This window comes from Scatophagus argus, chromosome 7 (assembly GCF_020382885.2).
Source record: "Scatophagus argus isolate fScaArg1 chromosome 7, fScaArg1.pri, whole genome shotgun sequence".
NCBI classification, from domain to species: Eukaryota; Metazoa; Chordata; class Actinopteri; family Scatophagidae; genus Scatophagus; species Scatophagus argus.
Genome location: NC_058499.1, coordinates 26552036 through 26569508, shown reverse-complemented (window position 1 = coordinate 26569508; position 17473 = coordinate 26552036). Strand labels below are relative to the sequence as shown.

Here is a 17473-nt window from a genome sequence, read left to right as displayed (position 1 = left end):
AGGCTCCAACACCCCTGATCTCTAACCTATTGTGGTAGGTGTGGTTGACTCCAGGGGGTAGGAGTTAGCCACACCTATTTCCAAATGGCTGGGCAAGGCTATATAGGCCACCCCCAGTTTGCTGACTCTCTCTTTCTGCCTGGTGAGCCTGGGTGATCTTTTGTTTGCCACATTTGTTTTGTTTGGTTGTGTTGTGTTAGTTTTAGTGCCTTGTTCAATTGCTATTTTAGTTAGCAGGGTACTCTGTTAATTTAGGCATGTTGTATTGTGTATATTTTGTAATTTGAGATTGATCGGTCTTTTGTTGAACTCACGTTCAGATTTGTCTTTCTTTGTGTATTGTGCTGTAGGGTGCCGCAGCGAGTGTGGCTGGTTTTGCTGTGGGCGGTTTGGTGGTGGGGCTCTTCACCTGCGCTCCACACCCCCATATCACGGAACAGATGGTAATTTGTGCACACCCTTCACTTCTTTGTTTTTCTCCCTTTATGGTTAATTTACTGTGTGAATGTGTGTAGGTGTGTAGGGCACAGTGTGCTGGTGTGGTGCCCCACCCCGTGTGAAATATTCCTGCGGCAGCCTCTGGGCCCTGCTGCCAATCGCTCAGCATTCTTTTGGTTTGTTTTTGTATATATGTATTTTTAAATGTCACTTTACAGTAAAGTTCTAATTTTTTTTAGATTTGTTGATTAATAAAATTATAAATCCTAGGAAAATCCTTGTCTCGTGGCCCTCACTGTATCAGGAGAACCTGAATGTATTCTCTGATGTGACCTGATTGGGATGAGGTCAGTGTAATATCTGGGCCCAGCTGCCACATTACCATTACTAAAATGAGTGTAACTGATGATTTCATCTTAGAGATTATAACAATCAGTGAAGAGGTTGAGAGTCAAACCGAGGTCAGACACATAAAACCAAAGCAGTCATAGTCATTGCTGTGCACCAAGGGGAGAGACAGCATCCACTCCAGCCTCCAGCAGAAGTTCAAGCCAGCGTTCCTCAAACTCAAGTTGTAGTCTAGGCACACAACTACACATGAGCTAGCAGCATACATCTCAGCTTTGATCAAAACCACCAGAGGGCCTTCGCTCCCATTGAACCTCCTCCAGAGTCCACACAGGCCATCAAAAACAAGCTATGCACAGCCCAGGAGACCACTAGCTGCAACCACAGTTTTAGGTGTGGCCAGGAAGGCCACAGAGCTGGCAGCTGCCTTTCAAAGACTAAGCCAGTGGGAAATATGAAGAGATCATTGGGGAGGAACCACCAGTCACCACGCAAGACTACCACATCACAGTGACCAGCACAGAGGAAAAGACTCCCACTAACAGCCAGCCACCACTAAACAACCAAATAAGAAAAGGAAGTCATGTTGGTGCCTGGTGGTCAGATATGTGAAGTAAGATGTCATGTCATGGCCAGAGGGAGGGACAATGTTATTTGAACCAACTTTAAAGGTGTCACAAATGGCGTCGTGGCTGACGCAGAAAAAGGTTGAACCCCGATGCAGAGTCAAAAAGGCAGGCAAGCGGGTGAGGCAGAGGTCCAAACTTTTACTCTTTATTGAACAAAATCTAAACTCCAAAAAAACCCCACACACTTACTGTGGCAAGGGATCATAGAAAAACTGAAACAAAAACTCCTCTCATGGCAAGACAAAGATCCCCTGGCATGGAACAAAAGACAATACAAAACTGTCATGGAAGACAAGGTAAAAATAACACTCTGACAAAAGGTGGCTGGGAAGACAAGGACTAAATAGACAAGACAACGAGACACAGGTGACACACATTTGGAGGGAGAAAGCAATCAAGAAAACCAAAAGCAAAGCTACCTGAAAACAGGACACACAGGGGGAGTGCTTTTCAAAATAAAGCAGGACATGACAAATACCTTGAACATAATACATCGAAACACAGGAGAAACAAACATGAAACATGGCACATGGACTTGTTGTGCACTAGTAGGAGCAATTTGGTTATTGGCAAAAGAGTCAATGATTATCGGGAATAATCATTAAAGCAAAATCAGTGTATGCTTTATACACGTAAAAATCGGGGCACCACCCTGTCACCAGGGACCAATAGCCAAATTAATAAATAGGAAATAACAGTTTTTTAAAATTATGAAGGATGAATCCGAGCACTGACTGTCATGAATCCAGCTGTTATTACAAGTACATTCACAATAACCACAGACAACGACAGGTTAAAGTATAACAGGATTTATTAACTAGCAACAACCATCCAGAGATAAGTATTACTTTGTAATAAACACTATTATAATCTAAGTTTATGAACACACATTAACTATTAACTAAGATAACACAGGTACAGCAGCAGGAGTATATCTATACATGGATGTGCATATATACAGGAGTGTGTGTGTGTGAGAGAGAGAGATGGCGATGGAGACCAAGGTGGCAGAGAGATGACGCGGGGGGGGTCCATCCAAGATGGCAAGTCGTCGCATGAGTGACGAGACTACAAACAAGATGGCGAATGACCATGTGAGTGGGGGAGACTACAAACAAGATGGCAAATGACCACGTGAGTGGGAAAACTACAAACAAGATGGCGAATGGCCACATGAGGGGAAACTACAAGCAAGATGGCAAATTACCACGTGAGGGAGAATCAGAACACAAAATGCTGAACAAACACAAAACTCATCACACAGAGCAGCAAACGAACATGCGAGTGATGACTCAGCAAAACCAAGATGACTACAGAAGAACACGCCGGGCGTGTTATTCAGAGCCAAGGGGGTGATAACCCACGTGATGTGGCTTATGTGGCTACAGAAGAGAACAATGGGCAAAAGCCTTTGGGTGCCATGTATCCCTTTGTTGCGGTTCGTGATCGCATGCTTGGACTTTCGCCTCACTGTTCAGAAAGAAGAGTGTGAGGAAGAAAGATAGGAATGAAAAGAGCAGAAAATACAACCCAATAAAAAATTCCATTCCAATTCTTTGGAGTCCCGCGTATCACCACACAATAGCGGAGTCAGTAAACCGGAGCTTATCTGATCAGCTATTGGTCCTTTAACCAGTGACGCACAGTCACTCTAGTAATTTTTACATTTTATTTGTGTCTTTAAGTAGTGTTTGAATGCCTATTTCAGTGTTTTATATTGGTACTATGATGGTGTAATACCTGGAGATGTCACTAGATGGTGGACAACACTCTCGAGGAATGTAAAATCACATAGAGACAAACACAGCAGAATAAATCTGGTGGTGAAGTAGTGTAGACGCTTGTGTTTTTGCCTCTTTGGCTTAATATACAGCTGCAGGGCTTATCTTCACACACCCCACCCGCCAGGCCAGAGGGTAATACATACAAATGCTCACAAACATCCTTAATTTCACCAGAACATCTATTTGATTATGGCAAAGCTTCCCTCAGAGACAGACGGAATTGAAGCCAGAGAGAATCAAGATTGTTCAGTGAGACAACACAACAACAACCCTGTGCATGATTTATGTCAAAGGTGTGAATTTTTAATTAGGTTTTCACAGGGGTCTAGTATAATAAACTTGTATAATTCTTGTGTGCTTTTATTGTGTTTGTGCAGAATAAACATTTAATTGTTCATCTCAACTGCTGTCATCACTTCAACATTTGCTTACCAAAAAGCCTCTGCACTCAATATACGGTATGTCACCCAGTGAAATTGTTTGCGTCACATCAGTTACATGTGTTACTGACCAGCACCAGATTTGTGCTCCATCAAGCCAGGAAATCAAGCAATGAAACAATACTGTCTGCACCAGAGTTGACCATTCAAACATGTAATACAGTCAATGCAGCCACTAAAATGGCTGGCACCCCATATGACTGCACAGTACAGGCTGATCCTTTTTTGAAAGCTTAAGCAGTATATTCACGTATAATGAACAAATTGCAGCATAACTCGCATGTCTCGTGATCACATACACAATACTTGTGGATGGTTCATGCTGCAAGGATTATAAAGTTGATGATGCTGGGTATGCCATTGCTCGGTATCAGAATCAGAATCAGCTTTATTTGCCAAGTATGTGTGACCATACAAGGAATTTGACTCCGGATTTTTCTCTGTCCTGTGCACCATACAAAATACAAAATAGCAATAATAATAATAAAAATGAAGAAAATGAAGAATAAAGTATTTACAAGAAAAAGAAAAAAATAAATATATATCTACATATAGATATACAGTGGTATGAAAAAGTTTGGGCACCCCTGATCATTTTCAGGATTTTCCTTTATAAATCATTGGTTGTTTGGATCAGCAATTTCAGTTAAATATATCATATAGCAGACAAACACAGTGATATTTCAGAAGTGAAATGAAGTTTATAGGATTAACAGAAAGTGTGCAATAATTACTTAAACAACATTAGGCAGGTGCATAAATTTGGGCACCACAACAGAAAAATGACATCAATATTTTGTAGATCCTCCTTTTGCAGAAATAACAGCCTCTAAACGCTTCCTATAGCTTCCAATGAGGGTCTGGAGTCTGGTTGAAGGTATTTTTGACCATTCTTCTTTACAAAAAATCTCCAGTTCAGTCAGGTTTGATGGTTTCCGAGCATGGACAGCCCGCTTTAAATCACACCACAGATTTTCAATAATGTTCAGGTCTGGGGACTGAGATGGCCATTCCAGAACGTTGTAGTTGTTCCTCTGCATGAATGCCTTTGTAGAGTTTGAGCAGTGTTTGGGGTCGTTGTCTTGTTGAAGTATCCAGCCCCGGCGCAACTTCAACTTTGTCACTGGTTCTTGAACATTGTTGGCAAGAATCTGCTGATACTGACTGGAATCCATGCGACCTTCAACTTTTACAAGATTGCCAGTACCTGCACTGGCCACACAGCCCCACAGCATGATGGAACCACCACCAAATTTTACTGTGGGTAGCAAGTGTTTGTCTTGGAATGCTGTGTTCTTCTTCCGCCATGCATACCGCCCCTTGTTATGTCCAAATAACTCAATTTTACATTCATCAGTCCACAGCACCTTATTCCAAAAGGAAGCTGGCTTGTCCAAATGTGCTTTAGCATACCTCAAGCGACTCTGTTTGTGGCATGTGCGTAGAAAAGGCTTCCGCCGCATTACTCTCCCATACAGCATCTCCTTGTGCAAAGTGCGCTGAATAGTTGAACGATGCACAGTGACACCGTCTGCAGCAAGATCATGTTGTAGGTCTTTGGAGCTGGTCTGTGGGTTGAGTTTGACCGTTCTCACCATTCCTCGCCTCTGCTTATCAGAGATTTTTCTTGGCCTGCCACTCCGGGCCTTAACTAGGACTGTGCCTGTGGTCTTCCATTTCCTCACTATGTTCCTCACAGTGGAAACTGACAGCTTAAATCTCTGAGCCAGCTTTTTGTATCCTTCCCCTAAACCATGATGTTGGACAATCTTTGTTTTCAGGTCATTTGAGAGTTGTTTTGAGGCTCACATGTTGCCACTCCTCAGAGAAGATGCAAAAGGGAGAACAACTTGCTACTGGCCACCTGAAATACCCTTTCTCATGATCGGATTCACCTGTGTATGTAGGTCAAGGGTCAATGAGCTTACCAAACAAACTTTGTGTTCCAATAATTAGTGCTAAAGGTACTCAAATCAATAAAACAACAAGGGTGCCCAAATTTATGCACCTGCCTAATGTTGTTTAAGTAATTGTTGCACACTTTCTGTTAATCCTATAAACTTCATTTCACTTCTGAAATATCACTGTGTTTGTCTGCTATATGATATATTTAACTGAAATTGCTGATCCGAACAACCAATGATTTATAAAGGAAAATCCTGAAAATGATCAGGGGTGCCCAAACTTTTTCATACCACTGTATATGTATCTGCAATATAAATATACATGGGCCTATATATACATGTAGTGCAAACAGTGGAATAATGTAGTGCAAACAGTGTGATGGTTCACACAATGGCAGGTGGTTTACGGAGAGATCAGGGAGACAGCCTGAGGGAAGAAACTGGTTTTGTGTCTGGTAGTCTTGGCATACAGAGCTCTGTAACGCCTACCAGAGGGAAGCAGATCAAACAGTTGTGTGCAGGGTGTGAGGGGTCTGCAGTGATGCTTCCTGCCCGTTTTTTGACCTTGGACTGGTATAAGTCCTGAATGGAGGGCGGGTCGGCCCCAATGATTTTTTCTGCAGACCTGATTATCCCTTGCAGTCTGTTTCTGTCCTGTTTGGTGGCCGATCCAAACCAGACAGTGATGGAAGTGCAGAGAACAGACTGGACGATGGAGGTGTAAAAGATGGTCAGCAGCTCCTGAGGCAGGTTGAACTTCTTCAGCTGTCGCAGAAAATACAACCTCTTCTGGGCCTTTTTCCTGATGAGGTCTACGTGGGACTTCCACTTGAGATCCCGGGCGATTGTGGTTCCCAGGAACTTAAAGGAGTCCACAGTAGACACTGTGTTGTTGAGAATGGTAAGGGGAGGTAAGGTGGGTGGGTTCTTCCTAAAGTCCACTGTCATCTCCACAGTCTTGAGCGGGTTAAGCTCCAGGCTGTCCTTCTGGCGGAGGATTTCTGGGATGATGGTGTTGAATGCAGAGCTGAAGTCCACAAACAGGATCCTGGCATATGTCCCTGGGGTGTCAAGGTGATGGAGGATGAAGTGCAGCCCCATGTTGACTGCGTCATCTACCAACCGGTTTGCCCAGTAGGCAAACTGCAGGGGGTCAAGCCGGGGGCCTGTGATGAACTTCAGGTGGTTCAGGTGTAGTCATTCAACCCTGTGATGGTGGGTTTTTTGGGGACTGGGATGATGGTGGTCCTCACAAAAACTGATGTAGGATGTCACAGTGTCAGTCAGTTCATCCAGGTCTGTGGCAGCAGCCTCGAAGACACTCCAGTCAGTGCAGTCAAAGCAGGCCTGTAACTCCAGCTTTGACTCGGCTGTCCATCTCTTAAATGTCCTCACCACAGGCTTTGCTGATTTTAACTTCTGCCTGTAGGTTGGGATGAGATGGACCATGCAGTGGTCAGAGAGTCCCAAGGCAGCACGGGAAACAGAGCGATAGGAGTCCTTTAAAACAGTATAACAGTGGTCCAGCGTGTTAGCATCCCTGGTGGGACACTTTATCTGTTGTCTGTATTTTGGGAGTTCTTGGCTGAGGTTGGCTTGCTCTGTTAAAATCCCCAAGAATGATGAGCAGGGAGTCTAGATGTTTTGCCTCCATGTCTGATACCTGGTCAGCTAGGTGTTGTAACGCCTCCGTTACACATGTCTGAGGTGGAATGTAAACACTGACCAGGATGAATGAGGAGAACTCCCGCGGTGAATAAAATGGTTTACAGTTTATGAATAACGACTCAAGATGAGGACTGCGTGATTTCCTTAACACTGTGACATCTTTACACCAACCTTCGTTGACAAAAAAGCACGTTCCACCTCCCCTCTTCTTCGCTCCGAGTTGCGGTCCACACGGAAAAGCTGGAAGCTGGGCAGCTGGAGAGAAGCGTCCGGGATGTGTTCACTGAGCCAGGTTTCAGTGGAACACGGGGCGGCGGAGTTCCTAAAGTCGGAGTTTTTGGAGATTAGAAGCAGCATTTCGTCCATTTTGTTAGCCAGGGAGCGAACATTTGCCAGGTGAATAGACGGGAGCGCCGTGCGTAACCCCCGCTGCCTCAGCCTAACGAGCGCTCCTGCGCGCTTCCCCCGACGGCGTCTCCATCTCCGCGTAATTCCATAGAGAGCCGCTGCGCCTCTGACCAAAAACCCCGGAAAACTTCCAGAATTGTGGAAAAGTGGTGGAAAATTGGGTAGAGATGTATCTCTTATGCTCAAGAGTTATTCTCTGGTGTATTGAAATGAGAAGAACTAACAAAAGCATACTAACAAAAACTAACAAAAAGTACAAACAATATCGTCCACAGGGTGGAGAGAAACTCCGAGGCAACCGTCCGCCGCGCCATCGTTATTAACATCTTATCAAATGATAAGATGATAATGGCATGGTGTTTTCTGATGTGCAGGCATGTTTGGTACCATGTTCAGTGCAATGAGCAGAAATCAAACCACTATTTGCAGCCTTTCAGTTGGCAACATTCTGTCTCTCTAGAAAACGCAAGAGTTGATGCTGCTGCAAAAAGAGCTGCACTCCAACTCACTATCCTTGATCCTTTGTTTGTTTCAACTCCAGTCTCTATTCCCAGCTTCCCTACAGCAATACAGCTCTTCACCGCACCACAAGAAAAGACGATGTGGAGACGCTTCAGTGCCACACAGAAAGAAGCAGTGTGGCGGGGACCGATAACAAACCTTGTCTGCCCAAGCATTTCTTTCCTCACTTTGCAAAATTGACACATGGGTTGGACCATGTGTCAAAAGGGGGGATGTTGGACGCCATAACTCAACACCAGTTCGCCAAAGGGGTTTCAGTTCATGCGCAGAAGTTTCGTCAGTCATGTATGATTTGTGTGACATAAAACAGACTACTCGAGCATTTGATGATGGATTTCATAGAACTGTCATCAGCAGAAGGGAAGAAATACTGCTTGGTGATGGTTGACATGTAGTCAAAATGGGTTGAAGCATTTCCAGCAAAACACCAAAGCAGGCAAGTAGTGGCAAAGTCTCTGCTAACAGAAATCATTCTCAGATGGGGAATACCAACTAAACTGAGCAGTGATAATGGCTCACATTTTGTTAATTCTATAATAACTCAAATCAGTGAATTTCTTGCCACTGACCTCAGACAACATTGGGCATACCACCCTGCCAGTGGAGGTGATGTCAAACAAGAAAATGGCACTCTGAAAATCAAATCAATTGTTTTTTTTTGTTGTTGTTTTTTTTTGTTTTTTCTCTCTTCTCCTATAAACAACTGCCTTGATGATACATTTTAAAAATCCATGTGAAATAATGTGTCAGAAAATTAGGTTGTGTTTCTTTTTTTATTTATTTATTTTATTTTATTTTGTCCTTCCTTTTGTTTGATGATTAATGAGTAATCAAAAAGGGGGAATTGTAACGATAATTTCAATTTCCTTATGATCAACTAAATGAGACGCTCCACATCCTGACTTTCTCACCACGATACGAGGTCCTTTTGTGTTTTAAATTATCATGTCTACACCTATCAAACCTCCCGCAGGTTGCAAAATCCTGCAGGATACCCCAGGTGCGAGTCCACACCTCAGGCAGTTGATGCCAATACCGGTAGCAGACGGAAAAGTGTAAGAACGCTCTGGGTAGAGGTGCCAACTCCTGCGGCACACAGGAAGGTGTTACCTTAGGGGTGTTCCTCAGGTATAAATGATTAGGTCTCCCCATGTTTGGGGTCTTTCAGTCATTTTGACTGCTCATGTGTCGATTGACCTTTTCTTTGCAAAGAAAATAAAAAACCTTGTCAGCCGGCTGAAGTCTCTATTTCATTCTTCTGTCGAGGACCTGGCTAGGTGAAAGGAGAACTCAACTCAACTCGACTCAAGAGTTGGTAGAGCAGAAAACAAGGTTTATTCCTAGCAGAGGTCAGTACACAAAAAGGCAGTCAAACCAGGCAAAGGTATCCAAGACGAGAGGCAAAAAGACGAGGCCAAAAAACGAGCAGGGTTGAAACACTAAATAGCTATGACTGTGGCTGTGAAAAATGCTGGAACGTGAAGTTGAAAACATCAACAAACTGGCAACGAGACAAGACACAAGAGGGTATATATACAAGACTAACGGGGAGTGATACAAGGCAGGTGCGGGAGAAACAATCAGGGATCAGGTGCACACAGACGAGAAGGAGGCAGGGCAGACAGGAACCTGGAACAAAGACAGAGGTGAGTGATCACAAAATTAAACAGGAAGACAAGACATGAAACATGAGGAAAAAATAAAACACTTAACAGACAAGGATCATGACAGTATCCCCCCCCAAGGGCCATCTCCTGAAGGCCCAGGTGCATCAGGGTGGGCAGCGTGGAAGTCCGGTTGAGGGAATGGTCCAAGACGAACCTTGACGGGATCCAGCAGCGCTCCTCAGGCCCAGAGCCCTTCCAGTCGACCAGGTACTGGATCCCCCGGCCCTGACGGCGAGCAGACAGGAGCTTCCGGACCGTGAACACTGGGTCCTCATCGATGAACCGGGCAGGTGGAGAGGGTTTGGCCGGAGGGCCAAGAAGACTGGTACTGACAGGTTTAATCTGGCTGACATGGAACGTGGGATGGATCCGCATTGACCTTGGGAGCTTAAGCTGGACCATGACCGGACTGATGACCCTGGCAATGGGAAACGGACCAACAAACCTGGGAGCAAGCTTCTTGGACTCCATCCGAAGAGGAAGGTTCTTGGTGGATAACCATACCCTTTGACCGATCCTGTAGCGAGGGGCGGGAGTCCTCTTACCTTCCGCGGCCACCTTGTAGAGGTTGGACTGCCATTGGAGGTTCTGGCTTGCTTGCTCCCAGGTTCTCCTACAACGTCTCACCAAAGCCAATGCGCATGGAACCGAGGACTCTGGGTCTATGGTGGGGAGAAGAGAAGGTTGGTGACCATGAACAATATGGAACAGAGTGAAACCAGTGGAGGCAGATGGGAGAGTGTTGTGGGCAAACTCGACCCAAACCAGTTTCTGAGACCAGGTGTTGGGATTTTGAGCTGCAGTGATTCGGAAGGCTGTCTCCAATTCCTGGTTGAGGCGCTCTGACTGCCCATTGGTCTGAGGATGGAAACCAGAAGAGAGGCTAACCATGGCACCGAGCAGGCTGCAGAACTCCTTCCAGAACCACGAGATGAACTGTGGACCATGGTCAGAGACAATGTCTGTGGGAAAACCATGAATGCGTAACACATTAGACATCAGTCGTTTCCTTGGCTGAGGGAAGCTTGGGAAGAGCGATGAAGTGGACCGTCTTGGACAGTCTGTCCACTACCGTAAGAACCACTGTGTTCCCATTAGAAGGGGGCAGCCCCGTGACAAAGTCCATCACAAACAGTGTGTTATGACCGGGTCAAAGTCACAACACATTGAGGGAAAATGATACTAGATATGATGCAAGAAAAGAATATTTATTTACAACAAAAGATGAGTAACACAAACAAAGGCTGGGATCCTGTGCCAGGGAGATGAGAGAGAAAAAGAGGGCGGAGAAAAGCCACTTATATAGGCCACACCCACAGCTTGATGCAGGTGCCCTGCATCATCTCTCAGGGAACTGCGCCTAGAACACAGACAGACACAAATACAAGGGACAGCAAAATATACAATGGCACATAACACAGTGTCTTATGAATACCAGGGTGACAGACAGTCTTATTCGTATGGGCCCAGTGGACCACATCTCCCCTGAGAGCCTGAACCACAAACCATCAGGGCACTGAGGGGGAATGGTGACCCCCTCGACTGCCGCTTTAACCTTCTCCTCGACCTCCCAAGAGAGCATGGCCACAAAACAGGTCTCTGGTAGGATGGTTCTGGGTTCAGGTTCAACGTGGTCAGAACTAAACATACGAGACAGAGAATCAGGTTTGACGTTCTTTGAACCAGAGCCTTGCATTGAGTCTCTTAGCAGTTTTTAAATATTCAAGATTCTTATGGTCGGTCCATACCTGAAATGACTGGGAAGCTCCCGCCAGCCAGTGTCTCCACTCCTCCAGGGCCACCTTGACAGCCAGCATCCCGCGGTCCCCAATGTCATAATTTCGCTCTGAAGAAGAGAGTTTCTTGGACATAGGTGTCAAACTTTGGCCCGTGGCCCGCTGTAACACCGCATGCACCGCTTAAACTACAAATCCCATAATGCTCTGTTGTTGTTTTGGCGCGTCAATCAGGACAGAGGCAGACACGCCCCCTCCTCTGTGTCAGTAGCGTCTATGGTAGCGGTCATGGATGTATTAGGAAGGTAGTGATCCGTCTTCTTGTGCACTCCTTCAGCTGACAGCCCCGACGCACCCCGCATCCCCGTGCCTCTCCCCCAGACCACACTGCGACCTCAAACTACAGCTGTCACTGTGTTACCCTACCAAAAAATGACTAAAAGAAAGGCAGAAAATAGAACTTTACTGGACAGGTGGGAGACAGAATATTTGTTTACATATGTAAAAGACAGACCTGTTTGTCTTGTTTGTGGAGCCAACGTGTCAGTAACTAAGGAGTACAATATTAGACGACACTATGAAACGAAACACCAGGACAAATATAAGGACCTGGACACGGCTCAAAGGAGCCAGAAAGTAAAGGAGATGAAAAGAGGTTTGGTTTCACAACAGAAAATGTTCACAAAAGCCACAACACAAAGTGAGGCTGTTGTAAAGGCAAGTTATATCGTGGCAGAAGAAATCGCCAAATCAGCCCCGCCCTTTAATGAGGGAGAGTTTGTAAAAAAGTGCATGATGAAGGTTTGTGACCAAGTGTGCCCAGAGAAAAAGCAAGTCTTTGCAAACGTAAGCCTGAGCAGAAACACAATAGCTGAGCGCACACGCGAGCTTGCCACCAATCTGCATGTCCAGTTGATGGAGAAGGGAAAAGATTTTGTTTCTTTTTCCCTTGCTGTGGATGAGAGCACTGACGCGTCTGATACTGCGCAGCTGTCAGTCTTTGTCCGCGGCATAGACTCAAATCTGTGTGTTACAAAAGGAGCTTTTGGGATTTAAATCCATGCATGGCACAACCACAGGAAAAGAAATCTTTGAGGAGGTTTGCAAATGTGTAACTGAAATAAACCTGCCGTGGGATAAACTTGTGGGATTAACCACTGATGGTGCGCCAGCGATGAGTGGTAAAAAGAATGGACTGGTGGGCAGGATTCGTGAAAAGATGCGAGAAGAGAGCTGCGCAGGTGAACTATCTGTTTATCACTGCATCTTACATCAGGTAAAGCGCTAAAGATGGAGGATGTTATGGCCACAGTAACACAAGTTGTTAACTTCATAAGAGCCAAAGGTCTCAATCACTCAATCACAAGTCTTTTCTGGAAGAGTGTGGTTCAGAATACACAGATGTGCCGTATCACACAGAGGTGAGATGGCTAAGGCGCGGAAAAGTGCTGAACAGATTTTTCGAACTGCATGAAGAAATATGTCAGTTTCTGGAAAGCAAAGGGAAGGACACAGCAGAGCTGCGGGGGCAAAAGTTTCTGTGTGAGCTGGCCTTTCTGTGTGACATCTCAAGCCACCTCGATGCGCTGAACCTGCAGCTGCAGGGGTGGGGACGCATCATCACAGATATGTATGCGTCAGTGAGAGCTAAGATGTGCCTGTGGGAGAATCAGATGCAACAAGCAAACTTTGGCCATTTCCCCTTCAGCCAAACCATAAAAACGCAGATCTCTACCGCCGTGTGCGCACAGTTTGCTGAAAAACTCTGCTCGGCGCTGAGTTGAGCCGGCGATTTGGCGACTTTGATGTTCAGAAACTTAGATTTGAACTGCTTAGTAATCCCTTCGCAGTTGATGTGGAAAAAGCACCAACCAACCTCCAAATGGAGCTGATTGAACTCCAGTGTGAGGAAACGCTGAAGTCAAAGTTTGATGCTGTTGGGGCCACACAGTTTCCACAGATCATCCCTGACACGATGCCTCAGTTCCGCACCGAAGTTGCTCAATAGCTCTCCATGTTTGGTAGCACTTACCTATGTGAGCAACTTTTCTCCTCAATGAAGATGACGAAAACGTCTCACTGACGAACACGTCTCACTGACGAACACCTTTGTTCAATAATGAAGGTTTCCTCAGCTCAAACCCTGAGCCCCGACATTGATGAACTGGCATCCAAGAAAAGATGCCAGGTATCTAGGTATCTAGATCAGTGTGTCGCAAAATGAGCAGTAAATACGTTTTCTATGCACTTTTTCTTGCTACTCCAAGGCCTGAATGGTTGATTTATTCATAGTTGTTATGTTATTTTATTTTCAAATTTATTAGCCTGTGTAAAAAGCAAATTTTGACATTTACCTCAGAAGGCTGCAAACAGAAAGGAGGCATTCATATTTATTTAAATTTGATTTAAATTTGATTTAATATGCCATTGATATGTTTTTTATTATTATTATTATTATTATTATTATTACTATTATTATTAGTATTATTAGCAACTCGATTTTGCACGCCTGCACTTTTAAGTTATATAAGCCTTGCTTGTTCAGTATTCATTGTTAAATCAAAACTTGTTTGGTTCCATATTAAAAGGTTCATTTGTTCAACCTTGGCCCGCGGCTTTGTTCAATTTAAAATTTTGGCCCACTGTGTATTTGAGTTTGACACCCCTGTTCTTGGAAAAGAACGCACAAGGGTGCAATTTACCGTCCTGGGAATTAACTTGAGAGAGGACTGCTCCGACCCCGATATCCCACCTCGACCACGAACTGCTGACTGGGATCCGGGAGGATGAGAACTGGGGCGGAGGTGAGGCTTTTCTTGAGGCCCTGAAATGCAGCTTCGCATTCGGGCTCCAGACAAAAGGTCTGTGGGGAGAGGTGAGATCATGCAGAGGTGAGGCTACAGTGCTATAGTTGCGAATAAACTTTCTGTAGAAGTTGGCAAAACCCAGAAACATTTGAACCTCTTTGCATGACTTGGGGGTGGGCCAATCCATCCTGACCTCCCCCTCAGCAAGCACGAACCCAAGGAATGAGACCGAGAGTTTGTGAAACTCGCACTTCTCCGCTTTCACAAACAGCTGGTTCTGAGGCATCCGCTGTAGCACCGCACGGACATGGCGAGTGTGGGACTCCTCATCGGAGGAAAAGATCAGCATGTCACCTAAATAAACAAAGACAAAAACATTGAGCATGTCACAGAGCACATCATTAACTAGGTTTTGAAAAACAGCAGGAGCATTAGTGAGACCAAAAGGCATGACAAGGTATTCGTAATGGCCCATGGGGGTGTTGAAAGCTGTCTTCCATTCACCTCCTTTCCTGATTCTTACAAGATAATAGGCATTGCGGAGGTCAAGTTTTGTGAAAATAGTGGCCCCTTCCAACAACTTGAAGGCTGTAGAGATGAGGGGAAGGGGGTACCTGTTCTTGACGGTAATGTCATTTATGCCACGGTAATCGATGCAGGGTCGGAGGGTTTTGTCCTTCTTTTCCACAAAGAAGAATCCTGCGCCAGCAGGAGATGAGGAGGAACGAATAATTCCGGCGGCGAGAGAATCCCTGATGGCTTTGAGTTCTGGGGCTGAGAGAGAAAACAACCGGCCCCTAGGAGGGGTGCTACCCAGTAAAAGATGAATAGCACAATCATAAGGACGATGTGGCGGCAGAGACATGGCTTTGGCTTTACTGAAGACCTCGGCTAAGTCATGGTGACATGGTGGCACATTAACTAGGTCTGGTTTTAAGGAATCAGGAATAGCTGCTGGATTGCTGGACCTGGAAAGACAGGAACCACTCAGGGCCCCAAGAGGTAATCCTACCACTGCCCCAATCAAAATCAGGATTATGGACCCGGAGCCAGGGGTGACCCAGAATTACCTGGTGAGCCATCAAGTCAAAAACATAGAAACTCAACATTTTGGTGTGAGTGTCAAGGAAAATTAGCTTAACCGACTGAGTCCAGTGAGTTATCCTGCCCAGGAGGGTGCCATCCACGGCCTTAGCCTCAAGAGGGCAACGGAGACCAAATTTTCTCAGCCCCAGTCTCCTGGTGAGAGAAGAGTTCATGACGTTGGTGTCAGCACCAGAGTCAATGAACACGGAGACCAGAAGAGAATTAGAGTCTGAGATAAACCTGTCTTGTGGCTGACACCTGGCGGGGTTTCCAATGACGAAGCTTCTACTCACCAGGAGCTGCTTCCTAGACTGTGCAGTGGCCCCTTTGGCAGGCGCTCACTAAATGACCCAGTTGTCCGCAGTAATAGCACCTTCTGTCCTGTTGTCGGCGGAGACGCTCCTCCACTGGAAGGAATCTAGATCTTCTGGTAGATCGACGGGTATCAGCTGTTCCTTCACATATTCAGAGAGTCCTTGAAAAAAGCGTCATTCAATGCCGCCTGATTCCACTCGCTTTCAGCGGCGAGAGTACGGAAGTCGATAGTATAGTCTGAAGCCCCGAGTTTACCTTGCCTCAACTTGAGTAGTGACCTGGTGGCTTCTCTGCCTGGTGTGGTGTGTTGAAACACCTGCTCGAGGGCTCGCATAAAGCTGGCGAGGGTTGAGCAAGCAGCTGATCTGCGGCTCCATTCTGCCGTAGCCCACGCCTCAGATCGCCCTGTGAGGTGGGAGCTGATGAAAGCCAACTTCGCTCGGTCTGAGGGAAAAGACGCCGCCTGAAGCTCAAAATGCAGTTCGCACTGCGTGAGAAAAGGTTTCACATCACCTGATTGTCCGGAGAATCGCTCCGGGCGAGAGAGCTGAAGGCACGATGAGGCGGCGCTAACAGGCGGCTGTGAGGCCGAGGGTAACCCCGGAAGAGTGGCTAGGTTAGGTGGCGCCGCTGCAAGAGTTTCCTGTGGCTGGTGACTGAGTAGATCACCAAGCTGTGAGCCCAGACGAGGAGGAGGCAGGGCAGACAGGAACCTGGAGCAAAGACAGAGGTGAGTGATCACAAAATGAAACAGGAAGACAAGACATGAAACATGAGGGAAAAAGAAAACACTTAACAGACAAGGATCATGACATCTTCACCAGCAGCAGAGCAGAGTTGTGTCCCCACTGACAAGATCATAAACATGCACTGCTTTCAGTGCACTATTACATAATACCGTTTACCACTGGAATTGATATTGCACTTTCTTTTGGTACTGACATTGCACATTCTGCATTGCTCCGCCTTCTCTTCTCATTTCCTGTAAATATCTTTATTCTAAATTATTCTGTTTCTTACTTTAATTTTCTACCTCTAGCAGCATTCATAGTGGAAAGCAAAGAAGAATTTCATTGTGCAGAGAACTTGCTTCTTTGCTGTAAAAGCTTTGAATCTTGAATTTTTGATAAGCAGCAGAAGAAGCAGATGAAGAAAGAAATAATGATCCCCAATCAAATCTATCATCACCGAGCCAGGTGCAGAATGCAAATAAGTTAATGCAGGTAGTGAAGACAGAAGCAAAGACTGGGAAATGTTTATCACCTGCAGTCACAGGGAACGATGGAGCTAACAGCATGCTAAAGACAGAACTGGCCAAGGTATGTACAGAAGGAAACCAAAATGGGGTGGAAACATTGTCAATAGCTTTAATGAGCATCAGAATGCAAACTAACCGAGTCATACATCTAACCCAGCATTAAATGCTTCTAGACCAACCCAGCCTGTGCTTTGATACAGAGATCCATAAAATGGGCCTGAAGATAGAAAAAGAATGGCTAATTATGTGTGTCACCTAAATGTCATGCAGAACTGTTTTTAAACAGGTAAAGGGTACAACTGTGGGCGGGACCAGGGAAATCTGTCAAGAACAGAGGAGTGTGATCCCCTATCAGAAGGCATTACGAACAGACTGATGAACAATTAACCCACATAGACAAAATATGAATCAGTTATCTGCATTCTTCTATTTGTATCACTGGCTGCAGTTGTGACAGCAACCA

The 17473-nt window shown here is 45.5% G+C and overlaps 1 pseudogene; it reads left to right on the top strand.

Annotated features, from left to right (window-relative positions):
* Positions 1 to 11976: 11976 nt before the first annotated feature.
* Positions 11977 to 13768, top strand: LOC124061802 (annotated as a pseudogene).
* Positions 13769 to 17473: the final 3705 nt, after the last annotated feature.